Genomic DNA, 18,543 nt, shown 5'->3' with positions numbered 1-18,543 from the left:
CCAATTGATATTTTAGTTTCACAATCAAGAAAGAATAGCCAAAACAGCTGAAGTAAAGATATGAATAGCAATTCTTCTTATGGAGATGAAAACTATGACAGTTAAAGATTATCTTCTGTCTATAGAGAACTAGAAGCTTAATTTCAAAACAATAATTTTTAATCACACAGAAAAGAAAACTATAATATGCAGTTTGAATAATAACTTACATACTTAACAATTCAAAAGAGCCACATAATTAAAAATCTAGTGCTTATTAATCCCAGGATAGAGAATCTTCTCATGAGAATTTTCTCAAATTGTACTAATCCATCTATCAAATTAATAATCTTGTTCATGTCAAAATTTCTCTAGAGGGATCATTGCACTGCAATTTCACATTGTCCTTTGAGAAGTTCTTTCAATTAGCTAAATATGTAAATAACCAACAACATGAAAGTGAGAAATGTGTGACATCTAATCCTAAGAGACAGAAGTCCCTATGAAGTAGGCAATATTTTTGTGAATAGGAACTATGAAATGTCATGCTGCCTAAAGCAATAATTCTCCCAAAAGGGTGACAAAAGTATTCACAAGATAATGGAAACTTGACTCAAATTATCTGTGTTTCTTAACTTTTTGCCTATGGCAGATCCCTTCTGACTTATTTCCTTCCTGTGGCACCTACTCTACAAGTTGGCTCCCAGTTTCATGCTGTGATCCCACATATCTAATTTTCACCTGTGATCCCCTGAAATATGCTAGAGATTGGCAAGGCAACATAGAGCGTTGGTTGATAAATGCTTATCTAGCTGATGGACCTAAACTTGTCGTCTTCCAATAAATATCTCACACAGTTATCAGAGAATGCGATGATGGCAGAGATTGCCTCTCTCTCACAATCTTGAAATCATATAATCAGTGTGTTTATAAAATACTTTATTGGTCCTAAGAGATATAAGAATTACCATTTAGGAATTTGAGAAGAAAGCAAAAACATACCAGTTCAAACTTGACATTCTTATTAGCCACTGTTTCAGCTGACAACTGGACTATCCAGTTGATAGGAATAAATTGAGTATTTTAAGTAGAGGGGCTCAAGGATATTTGGCCTACCACTTTTTTTCTCAGGAAAATAACAACAAAATAGTAGTGCTCCCACTGACACCTACCATTTTTAATCGAAGAGAAAGTGGTCCCCAGTTGTACCCACGGGTATTATGCATTTCAGGGCTCAAGCAGCCCCTGGGGAATATAGCCTACTTTGAGAAAGACTTCAGTTGTCAAAAAAGGTAATTGCCAAAGATGAGTTTATGAAGAAAGATACGTGTAAAATTTATGAGATTATGAAGAGAATCTTTTTTATTTTTGCTTTTTGGGTCACACCCGGTGATGCACAGGGGTTACTCCTGGCTTGTGCATTGAGGAATTATTCCTGGTGGTGCTCGGGGGACCACATGGGATGCTGGGAATGTAACCCAGGTTGGCCACATGCAAGGCAAATACCCTACCTGCTGTGCTATCTCTCCAGGCCCCATGAACAGAGTCTTAAATTGAGTTTGATGAGCAAAAAATAATATCTCAAAATCTTATCTTCCAAGGGAAAATATTTCATGGAAAAAATACAAAGTGTTTTAAAATATTATTCTTAGTGTTTTAAGAATAGGAAAAATATGTTTATTTGATTTCTCACAAAAAACTTGAAATACAGAAGTGTATTATTATTTTTTGTTAAAGCAACAATGATATTTATCTAGTTAATAACTATTGGTATAAAATGTCATAAATAATTCAGGACTATATTTCATATCTAAAATTTCTACACCTTTTAAAGACAAATTAACCCTTTGTGCTCATTACTCTCATGCCATTTATTTCCTATAATAATAAATACTTTGGACAATCTAGCAATCTTTTTTATATATTTTGTTAGTGATTTGTTTTGTTTCTTAATATTCCATATTGGAATAAAACCACCAGATATTTTTCTTTCTCTTTTGTACTTAATTCAGAGAGCTTATTCACTTCAAGAGCCATTATGGTGTCACACAAACACACACACACACACACACACACACAAGCTTCATATTTTTTTCTTCTTTTTTTAAAATTTATTTATTTTTAATTAGTGAATCACCGTGAGGGTACAGTTACAGATTTATACACTTTTGTGCTTATGCTTCCATCATACAAAGTTCGGGAACGCATTCCTTCACCAGTGCCCATTCTCCACCACCAGTAAACCCAGCATCCCTCCCACCCTCCCCAATCCAATCTCCCCCCACCCCACCCTGCCACTGTGGCAGGGCATTCCCTTCTGTTCTCTCTCTCTAATTAGCTGTTGTGGTTTGCAATAAAGGTGTTGAGTGGCCACTGTGCTCAGTCTCTAGCCCTCCTTCAGCCCGCAACTCCCTTCCCCCACATGGCCTTTGACTACATTATAGTTGGTGATCCCTTCTCTGAGTTGCCCTTTCCCCAGAATGTGAGGCCAGCCTCCAAGCCATGGAGTTAACCTCCTGGTACTTATTTCTACTATTCTTGGATGTTAGTCTCCCACTCTGTTATTCTATATACCATAGATGAATGCAATCTTTCTATGTCTGTCTCTCTCTTTCTGACTCATTTCACTCAGCATGAAACTTTTCATGCCGATCCACTTAAATACAAAATTTATGACCTCCTTTTTTCTAACAGCTGCATAGTATTCCATTGTATAGATGTACCAAAGTTTCCTCAACCAGTCATCCGTTCTAGGGCATTCGGGTTTTTTCCAGATTCTGGCTATTGTAAAGAGTGCTGCGATGAACATACATGTGCAGATGTCGTTTCGATTATACTTTTTTGTCTCTCTGGGATATATTCCCAGCAGTGGTATTGCTTGGTCAAATGGGAGCTCAATATCTAATTTTTTGAGAATCGTCCATATTGTTTTCCAGAAGGGCTGAACCAGTCGGCATTCCCACCAGCAGTGTAGAAGGGTCCCTTTCTCCCCACATCCTCTCCAACAGTGGTTGCTTTTGTTCTTTTGGATGTGTGCTAGTCTCTGTGGTGTGAGGTGGTATCTCATGGTTGTTTTGATCTGCATCTCCCTTATGATTAGTGATGTAGAGCACTTTTTCATGTGCCTTTTGGCCATTTGTATCTCTTTCTTAGAAAAGTTTCTGTTCATTTCTTCGCCCCCATTTTTTGATGCGGTTGGATGTTTTCTTCTTGTAGAGCTCAACCAGTGCTATATATACCATTGATATCAACCCCTTATCTGATGGGTATCGTGTAAATATCCTTTCCCATTCTGTGGATAGTCTTTGTATTCTGGTCACTGTATCTTTTGTGGTGCAGAAGCTTTTTAGTTTAATGTAGTCCCATTTGTTGATCTCTGTTTTTACTAGATTGCTTAGTTCCGTGTCATCTTTGAAGATACCTTTATCTTCAATATTGTGGAGGGTTTTGCCGACCTTGTCTTCAATGAACCTTATGGTTTGTGGTCTGATGTTGAGGTCTTTAATCTATTTTGATCTGACTTTTGTGCATGGTGTCAGGTCAAGGTCTAAGCCCATTTTTTTGCATGTGGTTTTCCAGTTGTGCCAGCACCATTTGTTAAAGAGGCTTTCCTTGCTCCACTTCACATCTCTTGCTCCCTTATCAAAGATTAGATGATCATATGTTTGGGGTTGTGTGTAGGGATATTCCACCCTGTTCCATTGGTCTACGGCTCTGCCTTTGTTCCAGTACCATGCTGTTTTAATTGTTACTGCTTTGTAGTAAAGTTTGAGGTTGGGGAGGGTGATGCCTCCCATCGTCTTTTTCCCAAGAATTGTTTTATCTATTCTTGGACATTTGTTTTTCCATATGAATTTTAGGATTGCTTGATCCATTTCTTTGAAGAATGTCATGGGTATCCTTATAGGGATCGCGTTGAATCTGTATAATGCTTTGGGGAGTATTGCCATTTTGACAACATTGATTCTCCCTATCCACGAGCAGGGTATATGTTTCCATTTCCTCATGTCCTCTTTGATTTCATGGAGTAGCGTTTTATAGTTTTCTTTGTAGACGTCTTTTACTTCCTTGGTTAAGCTGATTCCAAGGTACTTGATTTTCTGGGGCATGATTGTGTATGGGATTGCTTTTTTCATGTCCCTTTCCTCTGCCTCATTGTTTGCATATATGAAGGCCATGGATTTTTGGGTATTGATTTTGTAAGCTTCATATTTTTTATAAGCGAGAGACAGTCCACTGACCAAACTTACCTACTTATTTACTTCGTCAGATACCTAAGGGCTAATGGGTTGTTTGCATTATTTATTGGCTATGCTGGACAACACTGCAGTAAACATCAGGGTGCATATATCTTTTTAAACTTGTAATTTGATAATCTACACAGAAATACCTACATGTAGAATGCTAGACCATATGGTAAGAAGATATCTAATTTTGTTTTGTTTTACTTTTCTTTTGGGTGCACAGACTGTGGAGCTCAGCACTTAGTCCTGGATGGGCTCAGAGAACCATATGAGGTTCAAGGTACTGAAATTGAGTTTACTGCATGCAAGGCAAGTACCCTGCCTGCTGTACTATTTCTCCTGGTCCAACTTGTTATGATTTTAAGGGATATATACATTGTTTTTGATAGATTCACCAAGTTACATTCTTAGGAATGCTGTATGAGCGTACCTTTTTAATCTGTACTCTGTTAACGCTTGTTTAGTAGCTTTTATATAGAACATTGCACTGTCTGCACTTTTGTCTCATTGTTCATTGATTTACTCGAGCGGGCACCAGTAACATCTCCATTGTGAGACTTGTTATTACTATTTTTGGCATATAGAATACTTCACGGATAGCTTGGTAGGCTCTGCCATGTGGGCAAGTTACTCTCAGTAGCTTACCGGACTCTCGGAGAAGGACAGAAGGATCAAACATGGGTCAACTGTGTGCAAGGCAAATGCCCTACCCACTGTGCTATCGCTCCAGTCCATAGAGAACATTCTCATAGGTAAAATATTATATCTCATTTGCTTTTATTTGCATTTTCTTAACAATAAATTATGTTGAACATTTTATACATGTGCATCTTGGCTAGCTGTATGACATTTTTGGAGAAGTGTCTATCATATTTTCTGCCCAGTTTTTTTTTTTTAATCTTGTTGCTATTTTTATTGTTGAGTTTTGTTTAGGAAGAATGTATTTTTATACAGAAATGAGTTGAATAAACACTAAATTTAGTGTGTAAAAGCCCCTAAATTTAGGGTGTATAAAACTTTTCAACTGTAAGCTAGTTCAAAGTTTTGAGTTAGGTATACATATATATTATAAATTTGGAGCTTTATCAATATAATATTTAATATCAGGCTACCATTTAGTAAAAATATGCTTTGGATTGTATCATGTTAAGTTAAATAAGTCAGAGGAAGAATTGCAAATGCCAGATGTTTTCACAGATCTAAAGAACACAGGGAAACAAACAGAGGGAATGGACCGTAATGAATGATGATAAATCTTTGGTTTGAGATTACAAAACGGAGATTACCAAATAGAGTAGTCAATGGATAGAACTGATATAATTTAAAGACATTGATGCAGATGTGGATATTTTAGATTTTGTGAAAGAGAAATTAAGTTTCCCCTTGCCAGTGACTCCATTTATCCTCTTCTGTCGAACTTCTCATCCTCATTGTCCTGTCTCACACCTTAAAACCTTAAGTAATTCCCCAAGACCTGCCTCAGAGTTTACATTTGAATTAAAATTTAAAGTTAAAATTCTGCCCCTGAGATTAGGCACACCAGATGAATAAAATAATGGACAGTACCTAGGGCAAAGGACCAGATCATACTTCATGATACCTAAATTCTTTGTAACATTCTTGTCAATGAATAAAAAATGCAAAGAGCCTAATTCTCATTTAAAAGGGCCTACACACACACACACACACACACACACCCTTATCTTCAACTTCCCTGCATTGCCTGTAACATTCTTGTCACTTTAATATAATATGGGTAAAAAACAACATGTATTCAATGTATTATAGTTAATATAACATGGGTATAAAATAATATGTGAATAAAATTAAATAAAATATTCATCTTAATAAAACAGAGTATTTCATGGAATACTCAAAGCTGTATTTTAAACTAGTCATTTATTTATATATACAGTAACAGGAAATCCCAGTTTCCCTATAAGAAACATCTAAAAACAGAGAAACAAGCCCATAATTTGTGCCACCATTAACTTGGTCTTATACCAAGTTCCTCCCAGTTTGGGGTAGTTTCCTCGCCTTTTCCTTCTACTTTCTAGCAAATCTTTTTATTTACAGCTCTGAAACTGAGTATCTGTAATACTCAATAGTTTCATTCTTGAAAAGATTGAACAATCTGGGAACCATTATCAGCAAGGACAACTGCTGGTTACCACTCTTACACCATTAGAAATTGTACATCAAAAGAGTTGATTTTTTGATGTATAATATGATTATAAACTAATATGATTGAAAAATAAATATTAAGTTGACTATAAATATAATTTAACTACAATAAAAATATTATCAAGACATTGTTAATGTTTCCCTAACCTTCACTAAAGTTTAAGTAGTCATCTTCCTGACTATTGATCCCTGATATCTTTTCAAAAGAGCATTTACTTTGGAAAAACTACAATGCATATACTCTGTCTGCCTCTTTAAAGTGTATGGGAAAACTTTCACCAGCCCCTTGTCAGATTTAAGCTTCATAGGGTGTATTTGTCAAAGAACTAACATAGCTTTGAAGTATAAATATCAAATATAAATATCTTAGGGTCTTGGATGAAGTTTGAAAGTAGTGCTATTATTGTTCTATATGGGGCCTAGATTTTCTATCATCCCTCAAAAGCTAAAAAGAGATAGGCCCTCCAAATACTATTCCCTGTAAAAATAAAAAAAAAAAAACTACTCAGAGGGGAGCATATATAGTTCACAACCTTTACAAATTCAGAAATAGTCCAATGCACCTGACAAATCTCATTTATCAATCTCCAGCCTAATTTTCTCAAGTAATTTCCTACTTGCTCAAGACAGCACTTAAAAACTCCCATACATTCTGTTTCAACAAAATTGAAGAGTTTAATTCTTTCTCCTCAATTCAAATAGCATTGAATAATCTTTCAATTCTATTATTTGAAATTGATGCAATTTTTCTATGAATAACTTTTCTAAAAAATCAAGTATATATATATGTATATAATGAAAAAGAAAACTCATTCATTATTATTTCTGATATCTCTCCAAATATCTAATCTTAAAGGGCACTAAATGATAAAATATGTATTATATCTTAGGTCTTCTTAGTTTTCTTCATAACACTCCTCTGCTAAGTAACCTTACAGATAATGATGCAGGAGCAGTGAAGGTGAGTCTCTGATTGTACTGAAATCCCAGGTTCTTCAATATTTTCAAGGGTGAAAATATTGAGTAATAAGGATACTCAGATGCAGAGTTGTAAAGTAGAAAAGCTTTTTGAAAGGTGGTAGACAAAGAAAAAGAAACTCCCTACTGGAGTGATAGCACAGAGGGTAGGGGGTTTGCCTAGCACTCGGCCAACCTGGGTTCGATTTCAGCATCCCACATGGTCCCCTGAGCACCGCCAGGAGTAATTTCTGAGTGCCGAGCCAAGGAGTTTACCCCTGTGTATTGATGGTTGTGACCTGAAAAGCAAAAAAAAAAAAAAAAAACAGGGAAAGAAACTCTATGTAGGGAGGAACTTAGTATAGGACTAAGTTAACTGTGGCTCTTTCAGTGGTGGGCTGAAGGTTATGGGAAAACTGGTTCTTTGTATTTTACAACATTCAGGAAATATAAAAATAAGGGTTGTCCAATAGACCCTTTTAAATGAAAATTGGGTCTTCTGCAAGTGGCACAGAGGATGCAAGGATATAATAGATCCTTGTGTGGCAATTTGCCTTAGGTATTTCCCAAGATGATATTTCCTCCTTGTGAGCCTAGGGTCTGGGGCAGAATTTTTTTTTTTTTTTTGGTCATACCTCGTGATGCACAGGGGTTACTCCTGGCTCTGCATTCAGGAATTACTCCTGGCAGTGCTCAGGGCACCATATGGGATGCTAGGAATGGAACCTGGGTAGGCCTTATGCAAGGCAAACACCCTACCAGCTGTGCTATGGCTCCGGCCCTTGGGACAAATTTTTTTTTTTTCGTGAAATTCAATGGTCTTTGAATCATTTACAAACCTGATGATTCCTTTATTCATTGTGGGTTTTTTTTTGTTTGTTTTGGGGTCACACCTGGTGATGCACAGGGGTTATTCCTGGCTCTGCACTCAGGAATTACTCCTAGCGGTGCTCAGGGAACCATATGGGATGCTGGGATTTGAACCTGGGTCGGCCCCATGCAAGGCAAACGCCCTACCTGCTATGCTATCACTCCAGCCCCCTATTCATTGTTTTTTAACTGGAGATTAGTGAGGTATTAATTATATGTTCTGGTAGTGTATGCTGCTAAACAAGAGTACAGCAAAGTTCTCAACTTCTATATTATTTTAAGGGATATACCCAGAAGTGCTCAAACCTTACTTCTTTTTTTTTATTATTTATATTTTTTTAATTTTATCACCATGTGGAAAGTTACAGAGTTCTCAGGTTTATGTCTCAGTTATACCGTATTCAAACACTATACCTTCACCAGTGCCCATATTCCACCACCAAAATCCACGGTATACCCCCCGCCCCCCACCCCAACTGTATATCTGATGAATTTCACTTCATTTTCTCTTCACCTTGATTACGTTCCATATTTCAACACAAAACTCACTATTGTTGTGGGAGTTATACCCCCAAACAAGATAACACTAATAAGGAAGCATTTGATAATTAGTTTTCCATTAAAAGATTGTATGTTTTCAGGTTTTAGAAAAGGTCTCGCGGCCGAGTTAGTGGCCGCGCGGCTTGGATGTGTCCCAGTCCCGAATCCTGGAGCCGTGTTAGTTGCTGCTCAGTGTCGCTAGGGCTCCATCTGGAGAAGGTGTGCTGGTGGCACCTCCTCCTTCCGGCTCCCCAGTGTTCCTGGCCCCAATTTGGGTCCGGAGCATTTTCCGGGCCGCATTGCTCACCAGAATGCCTGCCGCTTCTCTGTTGATTGTGGCAAGATGGCGCCGAGGGTGGGTCGAGGGCGTGACTTCCGGCGGCCGGGACCACTTGGAGTTTTGGGCTGGCGCCGCCCCACTCCAGTGCCCCCCCCGAGGCTCGGATGTGTCCCAGTCCCGAATCCTGGAGCCATGTTAGTTGCTGCTCAGTGTCACCAGGGCTCCATCTGGAGAAGGTGTGCTGGCGGCACCTCCTCCTTCCGGCTCCCCAGTGTTGTGGGACAGAAATTTTTAATGGAAAGTTGTTAACTCCCTGTTTATCAGAAAGAGCCCAGAAAATCGCAAGAAGTCAAAAATACAGTACCTGCAAAATAAATAATGGGACCATTCACAGCAGCTGGCAAGGGTAAACTGAAACGTCTCTTGATATATTATTGATAACTATAATTATCCTAAAAACAGGATAGTTTATGGAATCAAGGAAGCTGCATTTTTAACTAATTTATTTGCATATACAAAACATTTCTTTAAAATATATTGTAAATATTATGTATTGATTTTAATTTCTAAACAGAAGTTAATTTTGTGTAATATACAGTGTCATGTGTATACATATGTTAGCAGTAATGGAGTCCCTGAAGGAAAATTTATTGAAGTTCTATTGTGTATTCATTCTAAAGGTTTGCACTCATTCTAAAGGGGATACTAAAGATATTTCACTGTTCAGACTTATAATTTTATGAAGCTTCATCAAATAAACTTTTAATATCAGTAAAAATATAACTTTATTCCATTTTGTATCATTTAATATAACATTTTTAAAAATTGACAAATGTTAACAAATTTAACAAAGTATAATTAACAAATTTATACTTATATGTTGTAACATACTTATTTTGTTTATTAATGTAATCACATTGATATGATCTATTACTAAATAAATTCACTGAATTTTGCAAAGTAATTTTTATTTGGAATTTTAGATTTTAACCTAATATATATATGATGGATATATATATATATGTATATATCTCAACCCTTTTCTTTGACCAATTAATTCACAGAAAATAAAAAAAGTTAGAAATAGTTTACTTATAACTTACATACACAGAAGTAAAATGCTTCACTTACAATTTCAAGGGAGTATTGGAGTCTTTTAAATAGATTCTTTGAAACTCAGTAGATTAAAAAATTAAGAAATATATCTGAAATACATATATGGTAAATTGATTTTTTAATATAACATCTATCAGAATTGTCTGCTTAAGTCAGAAAAATTTGAAGAATCTCAGTTTTCTTGAGAGACTTCTTGTCTATAAATTTAATCATAGGAAACTAAAATTTTAATAAAGATCAAAGTATGTAAACATATGAGAAACTCTGCTTAAATAAAAATTTAAGAACTTAGTGCCAGAAATTACTTGCTTGGTTTTTAGATATAGTAAGTAGTTACTAAAAAGAAGAGTTAACCACGTTCAACATATAATGAAAAAGTATGTCTGAAGCTTTATTCATTTATTTCATTTAGGTGTTTATGTCATAATTCAAAGTAAAATGATAGTTAGGCTGTGAGCTATTTTAAGAAAAAACTTAAAATAAGCTCTAGGCTCATTCAGATTTTATTATATATCACTAATAGTCATTTAAAATTAAAAGGAAAATCTATAGATACAGGAAATATGTGTCTGCCATATTCTAAATTCTGCTCCAGTCTTCCTTTTTAACAAATGTGGTTCTTGGGAGATTTTATCATATATTACTTTGTATTTAGATTTGAAATAAGAACTATAATATATGGCATTTTCTCTGCATAATAAATTAACTAATAGTGCATTATTTTATGATTTTTACTGGAAAAATTAAGCATAAATGAATCTCAACAGGTTATAGTCTTTGAGTGTTGTCAGATTAAAACTTTTTTTCCTTTGTGTTTTATTAGATCGGTTTAGACTATATTAGAAAAAATGTGAACAGACAAATTAACAAAATACTGTGAATTAACCAGTATTTTTGAAGCATTCTTTTTCCTTGGTTTATATTGGAAAAATGGGCCAATTCTGGAGAACTGGTCAAAGTTGGAAGCCTGTCTCAATTGCTGAGAAGAAAACTGTTGGGATAGAGAAGTTACCACTATGACAAAGATAGCTGTAAATTATCACTCTGCATAAGAACTGCATGTTAAGTATAGGTAAAGGAAAAAACACTATAACTTTGATAACTTTTCAGTATCTTATTGCAAACCATAATGCCCAAAAGTAGAAAGGGGGAGTTAATATCTGCCAGAAAGACTGCTGGGGGGAGGGTGGCAGGAGGAAAATTTGGGATACTGGTGGTGGGAAATGTACGCTGGTGGAGGGATGGGAATTGGAACACTATGACTGAAAGAAAACCATGAACAGCTTTGTAACTCTGTATCTCTTGGTAATTCACTTATTTAAAAAAATGCATGGGCCAATCTGTATATTTTTAATGAACACACATAAACAAGCAAAATGATCACACACGAAAGTAAATGTTTAGACAAGTATCTCAAGTGAGAACATTGAATGCAGGAGCTACTGGCATAGATAAGGTCAAAGTGTGAGTGAAAGGAAGGGGATGCACAAATAAAAAGTTTATTTCTTAAGTTATCACACTTTGATTCTGTTAAGACTGAAGTGGTCATCGAAGCTGTAGCCAAACAGGGCGTTCAGACTCGGTACATCAAGATCTTCCTCGAGCTGTGTTACAGATTCACCACCAGGATCTCACCATTCTACAAAGTGTTCATCGAGGTAAAGAGAGAAGTTTGGCAAGGTGACACCATTTCACCAAACCTCTTCAGTGCCACCCTTGAGAATATCATGCAATGACTGGAATGGCAAAGAATGGGACTGAAGATAGATGGTCAGCAATTACACCACATCCACTTTGCTAATGACATCATTCTAATAACAACTAATATCACCCAAGCGGCACGAATACTGGCTGACTTCAACCGAGAATGTGGAAAGGTCGGACTGCAGCTGAATCTCACAAAGACAATGTTCATGAGAAATGAACTAGTTTCTGATGTTCCATTTGCCCTCAATGGAATGAACATCTCTGAATACAGCAGTAGTTATGTGTACCTATGTCGTGAACTCATCATGACAAACAACATGGCACCTGAACCGTGCAGGAGGAAGAGAGCAGCATGGAACGCCTTCAAGAGCATTGAAGAAGTGGTTAAGAGGACGAAGAACCTCCAGCTCTAGACACATCTTTTTGACTCCACCATTATTCCTTCACTAATATACACCTCGGAGACCTGGGCCTTACTCAAACAGGATGAGAACTCTATCGGGTGTCCCAAAGAGAAATAGAAAGAGCTATGCTTTGAGTATCATGTTTCACTCAAGTGAGACAAGGAATCCAGAGTTCTGACCTCCATCGACAGTCAAGAATCAGGGACACTGTCTCGTTTGCCAAGGCGTCGAAAATCAGATGGGTCAGACACATAATGTGATTTAGAGACGACCACTGGACTAGGGCTGTTACCGACTGGATTTCACGTGACATCAAAAGACCTTGTGGCCAGCCACTTACAAGATGATCAGACTTCATCAAGACTCTGAATGAACGGTTTGAGGCTTTTCATGTTCCTGGAACACGCAGATATCATTGGGCTACACTAGCACACAACAGGGATGAATGGAGACATTACTGGCCCCCACTTGAGCAAATTGATGAATAACAGGTTGACAAGTGATGCAAGTGATACAAGTGAGCACACTTCACAGTGAATTCTGTTCTCCTCTACTTCTCTGAAAATCTAATCAATTCCTCCCTACAGACAATTGGTATATATGGAAATTTTATTGAGATATTTATACAATAACTCTCTGCACTATAGCATTGTCATCTCCTTGTTCATCAATTTTCTCAAGAGGGTACCAGTAATGTCTCCATTGTGAGACTTGTTACTGTGTTTGGCATATTGAACATGCAACGAGTAGCTTGCCAGGGTCTGCTGTGAGGGTGGGATACTCTCAGTCACTTGCTGGGCTCTTCGAGAGGGACGATACAATAATAATAATAATAATAATAATAATAATAATAATAATATATTCACATGTTAAAGACATTTAGAATAATTACAAAATAATGAATATTTGTGTGTGTGTTCAGAACTCACAGAATTCCAGACCAACCTGGTGCTCTATCCCAAATCCACTTCCCTCTGGCCACATAGGCCCTTATCTTCTCTGCTGAGAAAGCCTGCCATGAATAGCTCCCTGCTGCAGAAATCACCAATGTGTGCTTTGAGCAGCAAACCAGATGGTGAAGTACGCCCCTTACACTGGTAAGTACATGGCTCCCTGCCTGTTGGACTGTAGTGACCTGGTTCCAAAAGACATCAATGTTGCTATTACCACCTTCAAGACCAAGAGTATCATTCAGTTTCTGGATTGGTGTCCCCCAGGCTTCAAAGTCCCTGTTAATTAATTACCAGCCTCCCACTGTGGGTTTGTGCTGAGCAACGCCACAGCCATTGCTGGACCACATGTTTGATCTCATGTCTGTCAAGCAAGCCTTTGTTCACTGGTATATGGGTGAGGGCATGGGGGAGGATGAGTTCTCCGAGGTCCATGAGGACATGTCCTCCCTTGAGGATTATGAAGAGGTCAAAGCATATAGTGCTGACGGATAGGATGAAAGTAAAGAGTGTAAACCCGTTTTATACTCCTGTTTTCTTGCAATTGTCTTATTTTTGTTGTCCACTGATTCTAACCTGTTTATAAAGGTGTGGCTTTTAGTGTTAAAAAAGAAGCTAAACACCTAGACTTCAATTTTTGTTTAGGATAATTGAACTAGATTGCTTTTATCATTTAAGCAAATCAACAAAAAAATCCTACCTAGGTAAATTTGGTAATCACAGGCATGCAAATCCAAATTTTCTGTAACAACCTCCATAAAGCTCTATTGATTAAAATGTGGAAAAGAGAACAATTAAGCACTATAGTTTATGAATATTGTATTGCTAGATAATTTTGAGTTTTTATATCTTGTATTTTCTAGCTGTAATTGAAGGTAAATATTAATATGTTAACATTTTATCATCTATTAGAATAACATAAAATATATAGGCTAAAGATATAATATATAGTATTATATTGAAATTGGACTGGAGCCGTAGCACAGCGGCTGACCCAGGTTCAATTCCTCCGTCCTTCTTGGAGAGCCTGGCAAGCTACCAAGAGTATCATACACACACAGCAGAGTCTGTTGAGCTACCTATGGCCTGTTTGATTTGCCAAAAACAGTAACAACAAGTCTCACAATGGGAACGTTACTGGTGCCCGCTCAAGCAAATCGATGAACAACAGGAAGACAGTGCTACAGTAATTTCTTAACTGATATTTTATGGAGGTAATGAAAAGTAATGCCATTTTTGAGGAGGAGTTTGGGGCATAGCCTGTGTACTGAAGTGGTTCCCTATTGATATGAGTTTGAAGAGTGCTCAGAGAACCATTTTCAGGTTCAGGGTCAGCAGCATCCAGGGCTGGCACCTTACCCCCTTAACTATCTCCATGACCCCATAAGCATCCTTTTTACATATTAGTAAATACATTCTAACGATGGAGAGATAACTCAATAGTCTAAATACATGCTTTGCATATAAATCTAGTTTCTAGCCCCTTCATCAGAGCAAAGAGTTCCCTGAAAACTGCCAGGAACAAGTCCTAAGCACAGAGCCAGGAGTTGCTCCTAAGAACCTCTGGGACCATCCCCAATCCAAAACCAAACAGACAAACCTTGAGAAAAATATGCATAGTTGAACGTAGTTGGAGATAGACAATATGACATTCATAAAATGAAATTTAAAAAATAAATTTAGTATACATATGTGCATATATATCAGGCATATGAGTAAAAGTAATGATTGAAAACATAAATATTTATTGCTTCTTTTATGAATATTCACTCAATTTAAGAAGCTTTGTAATAAATTCCTTCTGGCATTTTGAAATGATCACATGATTAAACAGAGCAATGAAGATCACTCTGAACTATAAGTCTATAGATATACTGACACTGACTGAGAAAGCACTTAGATTAAATTATAATATTTTAAACATGGGTTAAGAGCAAACTATTAAAATAAATTCATTTTTTTCATGTCAAAGAGATCTTTTCTTTCTCAATGGACTTATATTTCTTGATTTATTTGAAATTCAAATAGAAATATGTTAAAACAGATTTTTAAATAATGCTTATCCTATAGAACTAGATTTCTATAGGTCAGTATTTTTGTATTAAATCATGAAACAAAAATTTAATCATGATGAAAGTTATATGAAATAACTAATTAATTATAAGCAAGACAAAAGGAAAAAGAAAACATGGCCAGATTATCAAGCAAAAATATTTAAAGGTTTTTTAAAAATGTTACTAATATTTTAATTCACTTTTGTGATCTAAAAAAAAATTCTTGGGTTTGAGCCACAAAAAATGTGTACTGATGAAGGATTAGCAAATGAGAGGTCTACTTGATTAACAGTAGTAAAACTTTTGTACATATCTGAGACTATAATAACTCTAATATAAATAATGTAAGAAACTCTAATATAAATAATGTCTTAAAAGGTAGCATTACTATTTTAATAATTAAAATTTTATTTAAATGTTTTTCCTAAGTCACAATGGGATATCGCAGTTGGTTTAAAGGAGAATCCAATTAACCCATTTTAAGAAAAGAAATGAACCACTGATGTATGTATTTCCTGAAATCTGATTCCGAATAAAGCTATTTCACTATATTAATAAAAGCAATATCTATAAATATGTTCATATCAAATATTTAGAAACTCTATCTAATCATTGACTTATTTGGCTATTGTCTAACATAATTTAGGGTAAACTAAACAGTAATGAAAATTGAAATTATTGTAACATTGTTATTTACACAATTTTTTAATTTATTATTTGTTATAGAGGCAAGAAAGCAGTTGGTGGACTGAAGAAAACAATAATGAATATTGGTGTCCATGTTAGCTATTTTTAAAGGTAAAAAGAATACATTCAGGTATTTATGCATCATTTGACCAAAGAATATCATACATTTAAAATTGCCATTGGACCAACATTTCATACTTAAACCATTATATAAAAATTAATCATAGATTAAAATTGATTAGTGTGAGATCAGGGGTAGCTACATGATACGTTCTGTGACCAAGAGCTGCCTCCCCTCCCCAGACCTCCCCAGTGGGGGAACAAAGAGATGGGGGACTCACAGATAGATGGTAAAAATGACCCATTTAATGCAGAACTGTTCACATATTTAAAGAACATCTGAGGGGGTTCAAGGTGTAGGACTGAGGTTGGTGTAATTGATCATTTAAAAAGGTAAAGCATTTGAATGGAGACAATTCTCTTGCAGGGATTAATCAAGGACACCCTCTGTCTCCAAGGGACTTTAGAGAGATTAACCCAGGGGCGAAAAGAATTATATAGCTCTTTTCTTTCCCTAGCTACTAGTAAATATTAAACAATTATGTTTACTTCTTATTAGTACTTGCAGTTATTTGGATAAACACAGTAAGACATAGAGATTCTGAAACTTATTTCTCTGGACTCCAAGGGCAAACCCACTGGACTTTATCATAAATTCCAGAATTGGTCCTCAGGCCACTTCCTCTTGTCCTTCACCATGGGGTTCCTATCTCTTAAGCCATAATGGCTTGCATCAATACCATGCTTTTATGCTTTCTATACTATCCCATTAAAATGCTTGGGTACCTTTGCTGCTGGACCTGGGTCCATTCAGGTCTTAAGTCGGGATCCCCCATACAGCAACTGAAACCTGAGTCATTTTGGTTGCCATAGTTTTTAATAGTGGGTGCCCAGGAGTACATATATTTGAGTCAATCAGCTCCCAAATATTAGGAGCATAGCATAAATGGTGTTTCTGTGTTTAATGCTCTAGAATACAATATGAAAAGTTGTAGGGGAAAATAGGAAAACAGATAATTCACTACAAATTCAAAGTCCAAAGTTACCAAAAGGTTTGACTTATAAGTAACCAACGCTGACTTGGGGAATTGTGACAATGAGAGGAAAAGCACAAGGCAAAGGTTAAAGATAAACTCCGGGGATTAGAGATGCTCATAAGAGCACTGTAAGCGTCGGGGCTGGAACAATAGCATAGTGGGCAGGACGTTTGCCTTGCATGCTGCAGACTCGGGTTCAATTCCCAGAATCCCAAATAGTTCCCTGAGCACCGCTGGGAGTAATTCCTGAGTGCATGAGCCAGGAGTAACCCCTGTGCATCGCTGGGTGTGACCCAAAAAGCTAAAAATAAATAAATAAATAAATAAATAAATAAAATAAAAGAAAGTGCATGGTAAGCTTCTCTGAGGTGAGAAATGGGAATTTATTGATGAAGCCTAAAGCAGTTAGGGTTAATATCCAACAGACTAGAATTCATATATTACATGTATAACATATAGTAATTATATATCACTTTATTATGCAATATATTCTGCATTGGAAAAATAATTATGGTGAAAGTTTCATATAGAAATAAGTTTTCTATGCCACACTTTCATTAATCTGAGCATACAAATTGTGGTTTACTTTTATGCATTAAGATCTAACTGATGCCCCTTTGAGCATTTATTAAAAAAATAACTCAAATAATGTAGAAAAATAAATAATTTTCCCAGAGTAATTTTAGTTCACAAGGTATTTACTTAAAATGAAGTAGTAGTACTCAAGGTATAGATCACCCAAAATATATGAAACCCAGGAAAAACAAAAGGTCAAATGAGAGACAAATTTTTCTTTGAAACATTATATGAAAATTATAAGTATAATTGGCATTTCTAGAGTTGCTTGAGGGAAATACAAAATGAGTTTCAAAGTAAAACAAACAAAACCCAGGACAAAATCCAGTATAAGAATCCCACCATATTTAAATAAAACATTCCAGAAATTAAAGATGAATGTGGAATATATTTAACTGTGCGTATTGAATTTAAAAAATCCTAAAATCATGACTATAAGAATTATAACATATGAAAGTACAGGAACAAGAGAATTAGAATGATTATAACTACATTTACTTACCTGTGTAAAGAGCGACTTGGGCACAGAGATGGAAATATTTAATTTGAAATTTGGAATAAAATCCAAAGAATTTACATAGTTATAATTAATTGAAGTTATGAGACAGAATTATAATAACAGTGGAATTACATAAATATTTTATAGAATCGTTCTCTTAGTAAATATTCAAGGTTCTAAATACAGGAAGTAGTTATTCTAAATTAACTTTTCCCTTCTCCTAAAATTAATCTCTCAGTAAATACAGTTTGTTCCTTTTTCTACATGCTAAAACAGTCACTGCTAAGTATTAGCAAAAACATCAGCAGACTAACAAGTCTTTTACCATCAAAATTATACCTTTCTGCATCACTAGCTAATTTACTTGGTTTATTGAATTTTCCATTAAATTAGAGATTA

General features: G+C 35.8%; 1 pseudogene; it reads right to left on the bottom strand.

Moving 5' to 3' along the window:
• The window catches only part of LOC105942851 (craniofacial development protein 2-like), a 106,512-nt pseudogene that overhangs the window by 28,062 nt on the left and 59,907 nt on the right, over positions 1-18,543 (bottom strand).

This window comes from Sorex araneus, chromosome 4 (genome assembly GCF_027595985.1).
Source record: "Sorex araneus isolate mSorAra2 chromosome 4, mSorAra2.pri, whole genome shotgun sequence".
In the NCBI taxonomy this organism is placed as follows: Eukaryota; Metazoa; Chordata; class Mammalia; order Eulipotyphla; family Soricidae; genus Sorex; species Sorex araneus.
This window is presented reverse-complemented; position numbering and strand designations above follow the sequence as displayed.